Source organism: Hemiscyllium ocellatum, chromosome 2, assembly GCF_020745735.1.
Source record: "Hemiscyllium ocellatum isolate sHemOce1 chromosome 2, sHemOce1.pat.X.cur, whole genome shotgun sequence".
NCBI lineage: Eukaryota > Metazoa > Chordata > Chondrichthyes > Orectolobiformes > Hemiscylliidae > Hemiscyllium > Hemiscyllium ocellatum.
The window spans coordinates 28,348,286-28,358,829 of record NC_083402.1 but is presented as its reverse complement, the minus strand read 5'-3'; the positions used below and the strand labels follow the sequence as shown (position 1 = coordinate 28,358,829).

At 39.6% G+C, this 10,544-nt stretch overlaps 1 protein-coding gene across 1 annotated transcript in view; it reads right to left on the bottom strand.

The window, feature by feature from the left end:
- Positions 1 to 9,167: 9,167 nt before the first annotated feature.
- LOC132826956 (organic cation/carnitine transporter 2-like) overlaps positions 9,168 to 10,544 on the bottom strand; it is a 132,993-nt gene continuing 131,616 nt past the window's right edge. The window contains exon 12 of the mRNA XM_060843284.1: positions 9,168 to 9,325. The gene's annotated coding sequence lies outside the window, so the exon portion shown is untranslated. The remainder of the gene's footprint in view (positions 9,326 to 10,544) is intronic.

Below are 10,544 nucleotides of genomic sequence, written 5' to 3'. Positions count from 1 at the left end.
GCAAGTATTTTCGGAACAACATCATTAAGTTATGTTTGGATAGGATAAGTTATCCGTTATTCTGTTTTCTATTCTCTGTGTTTCATTCTGTAATTCTGTAAATACATTTTGTTTGTTTAAAACTTGGCTGTTGATCCAGCTCATTTCCTCTAGGCATATTCACTATACACCTATCTAAACAAACAGCAAAGTTACAGTCTGGGCTATCTACTTACAAATGTTTTGAGGGGTCTGGCCAAGTCCATAACAGAGACAAAGATTACACAATAATCCAAGTGAGTTCTCTTCAAAGGCTCTATACAACTGCAGTTAGCTATTTTTACTTCTATACTCAAGTCCCATTGAAATGACTGCCAACATACCATTAGCCTTTCTAATTGCATGCTGCAACTGCAGGCAGACTATTCGTGCTTCGTGACCAAGGTCATTCTTTGGACACTCACACTTTCAAACCTCTCGCCATTTTGGAAATATTCTGCCTGTCTGCTTTTTTCCCACCAAAATGAACACTTCATACTTATTTATAGTATATTGCACCAGTAAAAAATGAGGTCTGCAGATGCTGGAGATCACAGCTGAAAATGTGTTGCTGGTTAAAGCTCAGCAGGTTAGGCAGCATCTCAGGAATAGGGAATTCGACGTTTCGAGCATAAGCCCTTCATCTTATGCTCGAAACGTCGAATTCCCTATTCCTGAGATGCTGCCTAACCTGCTGTGCTTTAACCAGCAACACATTTTCAGTATATTGCACCAGTCATGTTCTAGCTCATTCACTTACCTGTTCAAGGCCTCTTGAAGCTTCCTTGCACACTCCTCATGAGTAAAGGTCCAACTCAGTTTGGTATCATCAGCAACTTTGGAAATATAAGAATTGGTGCCCACATTCAAATTACTTAAACAGATTGTGGACTGCTAGCACTGACCATTATGACAAATCTCAATTAAAAGTCTGCCATCCAGAGAATTTCTTTAATTCACTCACGGGATACCAACATTTATTACTCACCTCTGAATGCCTTTGAGAAAGTAACAATGAGCTGTCTTCTTGAACTGCTACAGTCTACTTGCTGTAAGTTAATCCACATGTCATAAGGGAGGAAGTTCCAGGATTTTGACCCAAGGACATGGAAGGAATGGTAACATTTTCATAAGGTATTTGACATGGTACTCCATATTAGGCTACTTAATGAGATGAGAGCCCATGGTTTTATAGATAGTGTGGATACAGGAGCAATAGAAGACAGACAGTTGGGATAAGGGGAGCATTTTATGTATAACCAACCTGTGGAGTATTGGGGTCATAATTATTTGCAAAGTCAGAACTCACACGACACCAGTTTATAATCCAACAGGTTTGTTTGAGATCACAAGCATTTGGAGCGCTGCTCCTTTATCAGGTGACGTGAGAGGGATGCACACAGGCACAGAAATTATAGGCAGAGAGATCAAAACATTGTACAAATGGTGTGTCGACAGGCTGAGTAAGTCTCTACAGGTGAACAAAAGTGTCAGACGGTCTGAATAATGTGTCAACAGCTGAATTACAAGTGAAGGGATGACCTATAATCTGAGTAATTGAATAAGAGAGATAATTGCAAAAAGTTAAAAATAAGGTGGTGCTGGAAACAAACCAAATGGCTGGAATAACATGATAGATATAAGAGTCACATGCCGAACATCTAATCAAAGTAACAAGTAATCCAAAACTCTACAAACTAATTAATATAGAGAGATCATAACAAGTTATCAAAGTGATGGTGTCAAAACAGGACAGTAGGGAAGATTTTACAGATACAGAACAGTGTGGTGGGGTTTCCTGTGGTGTGACACGAACCCAAGATCACAGTTGAGGCCATCCTAATGGGTATGGAACTTAGCTATCAGTTTCTGCTCAGTGATTCTGCATTGTTGTATATCGCAAAAGCCGCCTTAGAGGACACTGACCCAAAAATCAGAGGCTTCAACCCTAAGCATGGTAAAGAACCCACCCCCTACAGACAAGCTCTGCCTATATACAGGATCTGCTCAGACAAGGAGGAGCGTGATGGACATCCAAAGATGCTGAAATATACGTTGTTCAACTCATCGATCGCTGGTTCTGACATGCCACAGCAAAAAACTACAGCCTCCTCAGAAGACAGACACAGGACACGGCCAATAGAGAACTTTACTTCATCCAATACTTCCCCAGAGCGGAGAAATTATGCCATGTTCTTCACAGTCTTCAACATATCATCAGTGATGATGACTAGCTCACCAAGATCATCTCTACACTTCCACTTCTCACCTTCAAACAATGACCAAAGCGTAAACAGACCATTATTTGCAGAAAAGTACCCAACCTTCAGGACAACGTTGACCACAACACCACACAACCCTGCCATGGAATAACTGCAAGATAAGCCAAACGTGGTTACTACAATCACACAGGGAAACACCATTCACCATGTACACGGCAGATACTCATGTGACTCATCCAGTGTTGTCTATCTCATGAGCTGCAGGCAAGGATGTCCTGAGGCATGGTATATTGGCAAAACAATGCAGACCCTACAACAAATGAATGGACACCGTGCAATAATAGCCAGACAGGAATGTTCCCTCTCAGTTGGGGAACACTTCTGCAGTTAAGGCCACTCAGCCTCTGCTCTTCGGGTAAGCTTCCTTCAAGGTAGCTTTCGATAACACAACAATGCAGAATTACAAGCAGAAACTGTTAGCTAAGTTCCATACCCATGAAGATGGCTTCAACTGTGATCTTGAGTTCACATTACAGGAAACCCCACCACACTGTTACGTACCTGTAAAACCTTCCTTACTATCTTGTTTTCACACCACCACCTTGATAATTTGTTATGATCTCTCTTCCTTAATTAGTTTGTACAGTTTTGGATTACTTGCCACTTTGATTGGATCCTCGGCATGTGGCTCTTATACCTATCATGTTATTCCAGCCGTTTGGTTTGTTTCCAGATCCACCTTGTTTTTAATTTGTTATAATTATCTCTCTTCCTCAAATAATTGGATTATACATCATCCCTTCACTTGTTATTCAGCTGTTGACACTTTACTCACATCAGGCAAAAGTGAGGACTGCAGATGCTGGGGATCAGAATCTAGATTAGAGTGGTGCTGGAAAAGCACAGCAGGTCAGGCAGCATCCAAGGAATGGGAAAATCGACATTATGGGCAAAAGCCCTTCATCAGGAAAGGGCTGATGAAGGGTTTTTGCCCGAAACGTCGATTTTCCTGCTCCTCAGATGCTGCCTGACCTGCTGTGCTTTTCTAGTACCACTTCACTCACACCGTCTGACAGCTGCAGAAACTTATGACTCAGCCTATCAACACTCCACTCACATCATTTGTATGATCTTTTGATCTCTCTGCCTGTAAATTATATGCCTGTGTTTCTCTTCTTTTCGTCTGACAAAGTAACAGCACTCCGAAGGCTTGTGATTTCAAATAAACCTATTGGACTGTAACTTGGTGTTTTGTGACTTCTGACCTTGTCCACCCCAGTCCAACACTGGCATCTCCACATCATAATTATTCACTACAATATTTATTAATGATATGGGTAAAGAAAATGAATTGACTTTAGCCAAGTCTGTGGACAACACAAAAAGAAATGGAAAGGTAAGGGGTGAGGATGACTCAAAGAGTCTGCAGATGGGCCTAGACAGGTTAAGTAATTGACAGTTAAAAAAATAATGTGGGGAAATTTAAGGTTGTCCATTGGCAGGAAGAATAGAGGAGCTGAATATTAGTTAAGTGGAGAAACACAGCAGAAAGCTACCGAACAGTGGCACTGGGAGTTCTCATCCATAAATAACAAAAACTAGCATCCAAGTTCATTGGATAACAGGGAAGGCATATACAATATTGGTTTTTATTTGAAATGGATTGGGGTATAAATGTAAGGTGGTTATGCTAAAAATATGCCAGGCACTAGGCAAACCATAGCTAATATAAAGTGAACAAATTCAGGCCCTTTATCTAAATAAAGAAATACTGGCATTAGAGCCAGTCCAGAAAAGGTTGACCAGGCCGATACCAAGAATGGAGAGATTGTCTTATCAGCAGAGGTTGGGCTGCACCCATTGGAATATAGAAGAACAGAGGCAACCTTATTGATACGTATAATATTCTTAGCTGCCTTGACAGCATGGATGCAGAATTAGCATTCAAATGAGCTTTATTGTCACGTGTTCACCTGAGTACAGTGAAAAGCTTATAAGTTGCCACTTACAGTGCCATCTTAGGTACCAAGGTACCCAGGTATTCTCTAAGTATAATTCTTAGGGACAAAATTAGAAAAATAAAGAAATTGAAAAGTCTAGCCGTAAGTTCTAAAAATAGAGAAATAAGAATTCAAAATAACAGTCCTTCCAACTCAGACTATACTGGGCTTCACCTTGAGGCTGGGTGTTCGTGTCCACACTGAGACAGGGACTTTGAATCCACACTGAGACTAGGAGTTTGAATCCACACTGAGACTAGGAGTTTGAATCCACACTGAGACCAGGAGTTTGATTCTGCACTGAGACCAGGAGTTTGAATTCACACTGAGATCAGGAGTTTGATTCTGCACTGAGACAGGGGGTTTGAGTCCACACTGAGACAGGGGGGTTGAGTCCACACTGAGACAGGGGGGTTGAGTCCACACTGAGATCAGGAGTTTGATTCCACACTGAGACAGGGGGTTTGAGTCCACACTGAGATCGGGAGTTTGATTCCACACTGAGACAGGGGATTTGAGTCCACAGTCAGATCGGGAGTTTGATTCCACACTGAGACAGTGGGTTTGAGTCCACACTGAGATCGGGAGTTTGATTCCACACTGAGACAGGGGATTTGAGTCCACACTGAGACCGGGAGTTTGATGCCACACTGAGACCGGGATTTTGAATTCACACTGAGACAGGGGATTTGAGTCCACACTGAGATCAGGAGTTTGAATCCACACTGAGACAGGGGATTTGAGTCCACACTGAGACCAAGAGTTTAGGTCCACACTGAAACCAAGATTTCGCATTAGCTGATGCTGCTGAGGACAGGAAGTAAAATGAAAAAAAGTGAAATGAGAGAAAAAAAAGAAAAGAAACAGACAGGGTGGAGTTCAGGAGCCCCTATCTTGGGAGAGTGATGCAAAAATGTTGTTTCCCCTTGTGGGAGGATTTAGGAGCAGGTGTTCATCTCAGAATAAGGAGTCACAGTTTCAGAGAATTTTTTTCACACAGGGTAATTAATCTCTATTTACCACAGAGGGTTGTAGAGATTGGATCATGAAGCATATTCAAGGCTTCAATCAGCAAGGGAATTAAGGGTTAGGGTAAAAGGAGGAAAGTAGAGTTGAGGATTGTCACATCAATTATGATCTCATTGAATGGTGAGCAGATCAAACTTGACGAGCAGAATGGAGAGTATGGTGCTGGAAAAGCACAGCAGGTCGGGCAGCATCCGAGGAGCAGGAGAATCGACATTTCGGGCAAGAGCCCTTCATGAGCAGAATAGTCTATATCTGCTCCTAAATCATGTGGTCTTCTGCTCTTATATTTTCAAGTCAGGATGGTGAATGGCTTGAAAGGGAACTCGTAGGTGGCAGTGTTCTCATGTGTCTGCGGCCCTTTGTCTTGATGGAAGTGGTCATGGTTTTAGAAGGTGCTATCTCAGGATCTTTGGTGGATTCTGTGAGGTAACAATGATGACTATCAAGAGGCAATTGTTAAGTTCTCTCTTACTGGAGATGATCATTGACTGGCACTTGTGTGGCATTAATTTTTCCACTTGTTACCCCAAGCTAGGATGTTGTTCATGTCTTGCTGTGTTTGGGCGTGGACTTCTTCTGTATCCGAAGAGTCATTAGTGGTGCTGAACATTGTGCAATCATCAGTCAACATCCCCACTTTTGACCTAATGATGGAAAGAAGGTCATTGATGAAGTGTGGTCGAAAATGGTTGGGTCAAGGGCACCAACCTGAGGGACAGCTGTAGAGATGTCTTGGAGCTGAGATCACTTTCCTGCTTAATCTAACTCTCTACATTTTGACTATTAGTCAAGTTTCAATTCATACTAGTATGCTAAACAGGTTGTGACTCTACTCACCAGAGTTTAGAAGAATGAGAGATGATCTCATTGAGACATATAGGATCTTTAAAGAGCCTTAAAGTGTAAATACTGCACACTTGTTTCCTCTCATGGGAGAATCTAGGACAAGGGACATAGTCTCAGAATAAAGGGGTGCAAGGTTAGGACTGAAATAAGGAGGAATTTCTTCTCTCAGAAGGTTGTGAGTCTTTGGAACTCCTTGCCATTATAAAGCTTTGGGGATAATGTCCTTGTGCACATTTAACATTGAGATAGATATATTCTGGATCAGTAGAGGAATCAAGCATTATGGAGAAAGGGCAGGACCATGGGCTTGAGGAAAGATGGAGCAACCATGATCCTATTAAAATCATTGAATCCCAACAGTGTGGAAACAGGCCTTTCAGCCCAACAAATCCACACCAAACCTCCGAAGAGTAACCCCCTACCCTATATTTACCCCTGACTAATGCATCTAACTTACACATCCCTGAAAACTCATGGGCAATTTAACATGGCCAGTTCACATAATCTGTATATCTTTGGACAGTGGGAGGAAACCCATGAAGATATGGGGAGAATGTGAAAACTCCACACAGACAATTGCGCAAGGCTGGAATTGAACCTGGGTACTTGGCGATGTGAGGCAACAGTGCTAACCACTGAGCCACAATGCCTGTTCAGGCTCAAGGGGCTGAATGGCCTACTCCTGTTCCTATTTCTATGGTCTTATACTCTTCTGGTATACTCTCTACCCCATTCCACTCCCAACTCCATAACTTTATATAATAGCCTCTTGTGTAGAATTTTATGAAAAGTCCTGTGTAAATCCAAATACATCCCATCAACTAGTTCTCCTTTATCAATGCTGGAATTAATATCTTCAAAATATTCCAACAAGGTTGTTAAACATGATTTCCTTGCTTAAATTCATGCTATGTCCCCAAGTTTGCCATTCTTTTCTAAATGTTCCCTTGTCTTTATAACAGTTTATAACATTTTTGGTAGTATGGATAGCAATCTAACAGACCTACAGCTAATAGACCTGTAGTTCTCCACTCCTCTTCTTCATCTTTTCTTAAATATTGGGTTCCATTTATCTTCCAGTCAGCAGGAACCCCTATATAATCTATTGAATTATGAAAGATAAATGCTAATGCATCCATTTGTATCAATCTATTATTTCCTTCAATGTTCTGGAATGGAAGTCAATTTGAGTTTTATCAATGTTCAATCCAGTTTTTTTTTCAAATACTACCTCTTTACTAATACTGATTACATTTCACTCTTCAGACACTCAAATCCTCTTGGTGACCTAGTATTTCTGAGAGATTTTCTGTATATTTTTCAATGAACACAGAAAACAGATGCCAAGTAACTGTTTAGTTTCTCCACATTTTTCCTGTTCTCCATTGCAAATTCTTCTGTCGCAACCTGTAATGTGCTCACATTTATCCTTGTTAATCTATTTCCTATCACATACGAATAGAAGTTCTTACAGTCCATCTCTATGATCCTCACTAGCTTGCATTCAACTCTCTTTTTCTTTTCCTTTTCTTTGGCCCTCCTTTGCTGGATAAATTGATCCTAATCTTCAGACTTACCACTCTTCCTACAATGCATGGAAGCCACTTTCTTTTTTCTAATGGTAATCTTTAACTGGTTGTGTTTACCATGATTAATTCCCCTTTCTCTTTGGTGTTTGTGTCTTAGAAGAATGCATACCTATTGTTGAGCTTATAGTATTTCTTTAAATCCTGCACTAATTCAGTCTTTAAACGAATTGCAGTTATTTATTGGAACAAAATAAAATAACTGGAAAGCAAAATCCTAATGTGAATATTACTTTGAAAGTTATATTACCAATGAGAAAACAACCATTCTAGGCACACTTTAAGTGGACATGTAAAATATGCAAAATTTGTTTTCCAGAAATGCCCATACTTCTCATATAAACAGGAGGTTGCATTATTTTTTTGAAGTCCCATTGTGAAACTTAATACTTCAAAATTGCAGACATGTATGTTAAAGTAACAAACTCAAAATTCAAACACTTAGTTCATGGAATGTTTTATCATTCAGCCTATTGCTGATTTTCTAAAAAGAAGACTGGCTTGCTCCATCTTCACTGCAACCGGACAATTCATATAAAGGTACGAATGAGGTTACAAGTCACAAATCTATTTATATTGGTGCAAATTAAAAGCTCTGAAGAAAGGATGAGTAAGCCAGCTGTAAGAAAGCAATCACAGCAGCAAGATCACAGAATAAACAGAACTCCAGCACTTTGAAGGATGCTTTGTAAGATGTTCAATAAAGATACAGAATTCAAAAACTAAGTTGCACCTCTGTTATATTTTGATGAAAAATAATCATTTACAGCAGTAAATTACCAGTATCCAGAAACAATGCTGACCATACTAAAAATAATATTGACAATCCTTTATATAGTAATTTAGCAAAGGCATTAATTTGCATACAGTACAATAAAATTCTGCCTTTTCTGACTGAAAAAAACATATTTCTTTCTAGATTTCACTTTTGTGTCATCGTTCTCATTCTAAATACTTAAATCATATTTATCATCAAAATCACTCATGTAAATGTCATGACGTAATATTACAGTCTCACAGCCAGGGTAGCACTTTAACACTTTGCATCCTGTAAGACCTGAGTGCAGATAAACTCTAAAGCTTCAAGTGACTCCACTTTTTTTCTTATACATTGCTACTTACCATAAATAGCAAGATACAATCAAAGTATTATTTAAAAGAAGAACAGAAAGTATGACTTTAAAATAGGGACTGTATTGCACCTGTCTTCCTGATTGAATTAACTCTGTCCTCTCATCCTGTTGTAGCTGAAGATTGTCCTTGACTCTTGACTCTCCAATATCATGGGAAATTACTTTCCAATAAATAGACTTATGCTTGCATTAAAAGCAGACAGACTCGTGTCCTGTCTAGTTACCTGGAGCGTCACTGAATTTCTGTGCATGGATAACTTTTGTGAAACTGCATAAATTCAAGTAGTGATTGATTTTCTGTTGAATATATTTCACATTTTTATTTGCATTTAAGACATGTTGAGTTAATTTTCTGAAGTTACTAAGTCTTTGGAAATGTTAGCATTGCAAGAAGATTTGGAAGACTTCCATTTTGCTTTTCAATTGTTGCTCCTTCTCCACTTATTGTGCTTGTCTTTCTCAGTACTGTTGCTTCTCATGCCTGTTTAAACCTGCAAAAAGAAATGTGTAAACAAAACCGAAGAGATGAATATGATTTACTGGGCTCATAGCCTGCTAGCAAGGGGTCATTGGAAAGTGCTTTAATATCAACTATAATTACATTTCCACTTTGTATTGGTTTTTGTTACTGATAACATTCCACACCAACAACAGCAACTATCTCTGTTAAATTTGCTGTAGATAAAACTTTCCTTCGGGCATGTACATATTCGCTCTGTAGGCTTTATTAAAGGCACGCTCAGATGTCTACTTCTTGTTATGTTAAAGGAAACTGCTGTTTGCAAACTAAGGTAGACAAAGCAAGTGTTCATGAAAGTGGGTCCTTTTTTTATGTTGGGTACAAGAACTGTGAAATTTGTCACACATGAACATACACAGACATTCTCTTAACTCAGGGCATGATCCTAAATATCAATCATCAAGTACCCAAAGTAACATTGCTACAAGTGTGGATTGACAACTAGAATGACCACTAACAGCTCTTTTCAGAGCTGCATTCCACCTCACAATACTTGATATCATTTGAAAGACCCCGTACCATTTTTCATAGGGAAAACAAACTTTGGTTATTCACCTCATCTCTGCCCCTCTTGACTTTATAAACCTCTGAAAGGTCATCCCTCAACCTTTCGGGGTCAAATTTCCCTACCATTGAAAAATGGGAAAGGTTTCTTTCCTCTCCCTCTATTATTAATCTAAACAATTACTGTAACAAAACCAGAATTTGCTGGAAAAGCCCAGCACACCTGGCAGCATGTGTGCAGAGAAATCAGAGTTAATGTTTCAGGTGCAGTGACCCTTCCTGCTTTTATCGTAACCCTGGCACTTAATGGAGTTACCAGCAAATATGGCTAATTTTAATTCATTAGCTATTCACTGGATAATTTATCATGGTTTCATACAGATGAAACTTAAATCTAAGACTGCACACAGAACAAGGTTTTTTGTTTGTAAACTGGTCAGCTTGTCATATTCCCTTCACACCATTCAGGTTATTGGCTGCAAAATTCACACTCTGATAACTGTAGATGTAGAAAACATGAGCTGGGGAGTCAAACATAGAGTCATAGACTCATACAGCATGGAAATAGGCACTTCAGTCCAACTTGTCCATGCTGACCAGGTTTTCCAAACCAAGCCAGAAACCATTTACCTGTGTTTAGCTCATATCTCTCCAAATGTTGCCTATTCACAGACCTGACCAAATGT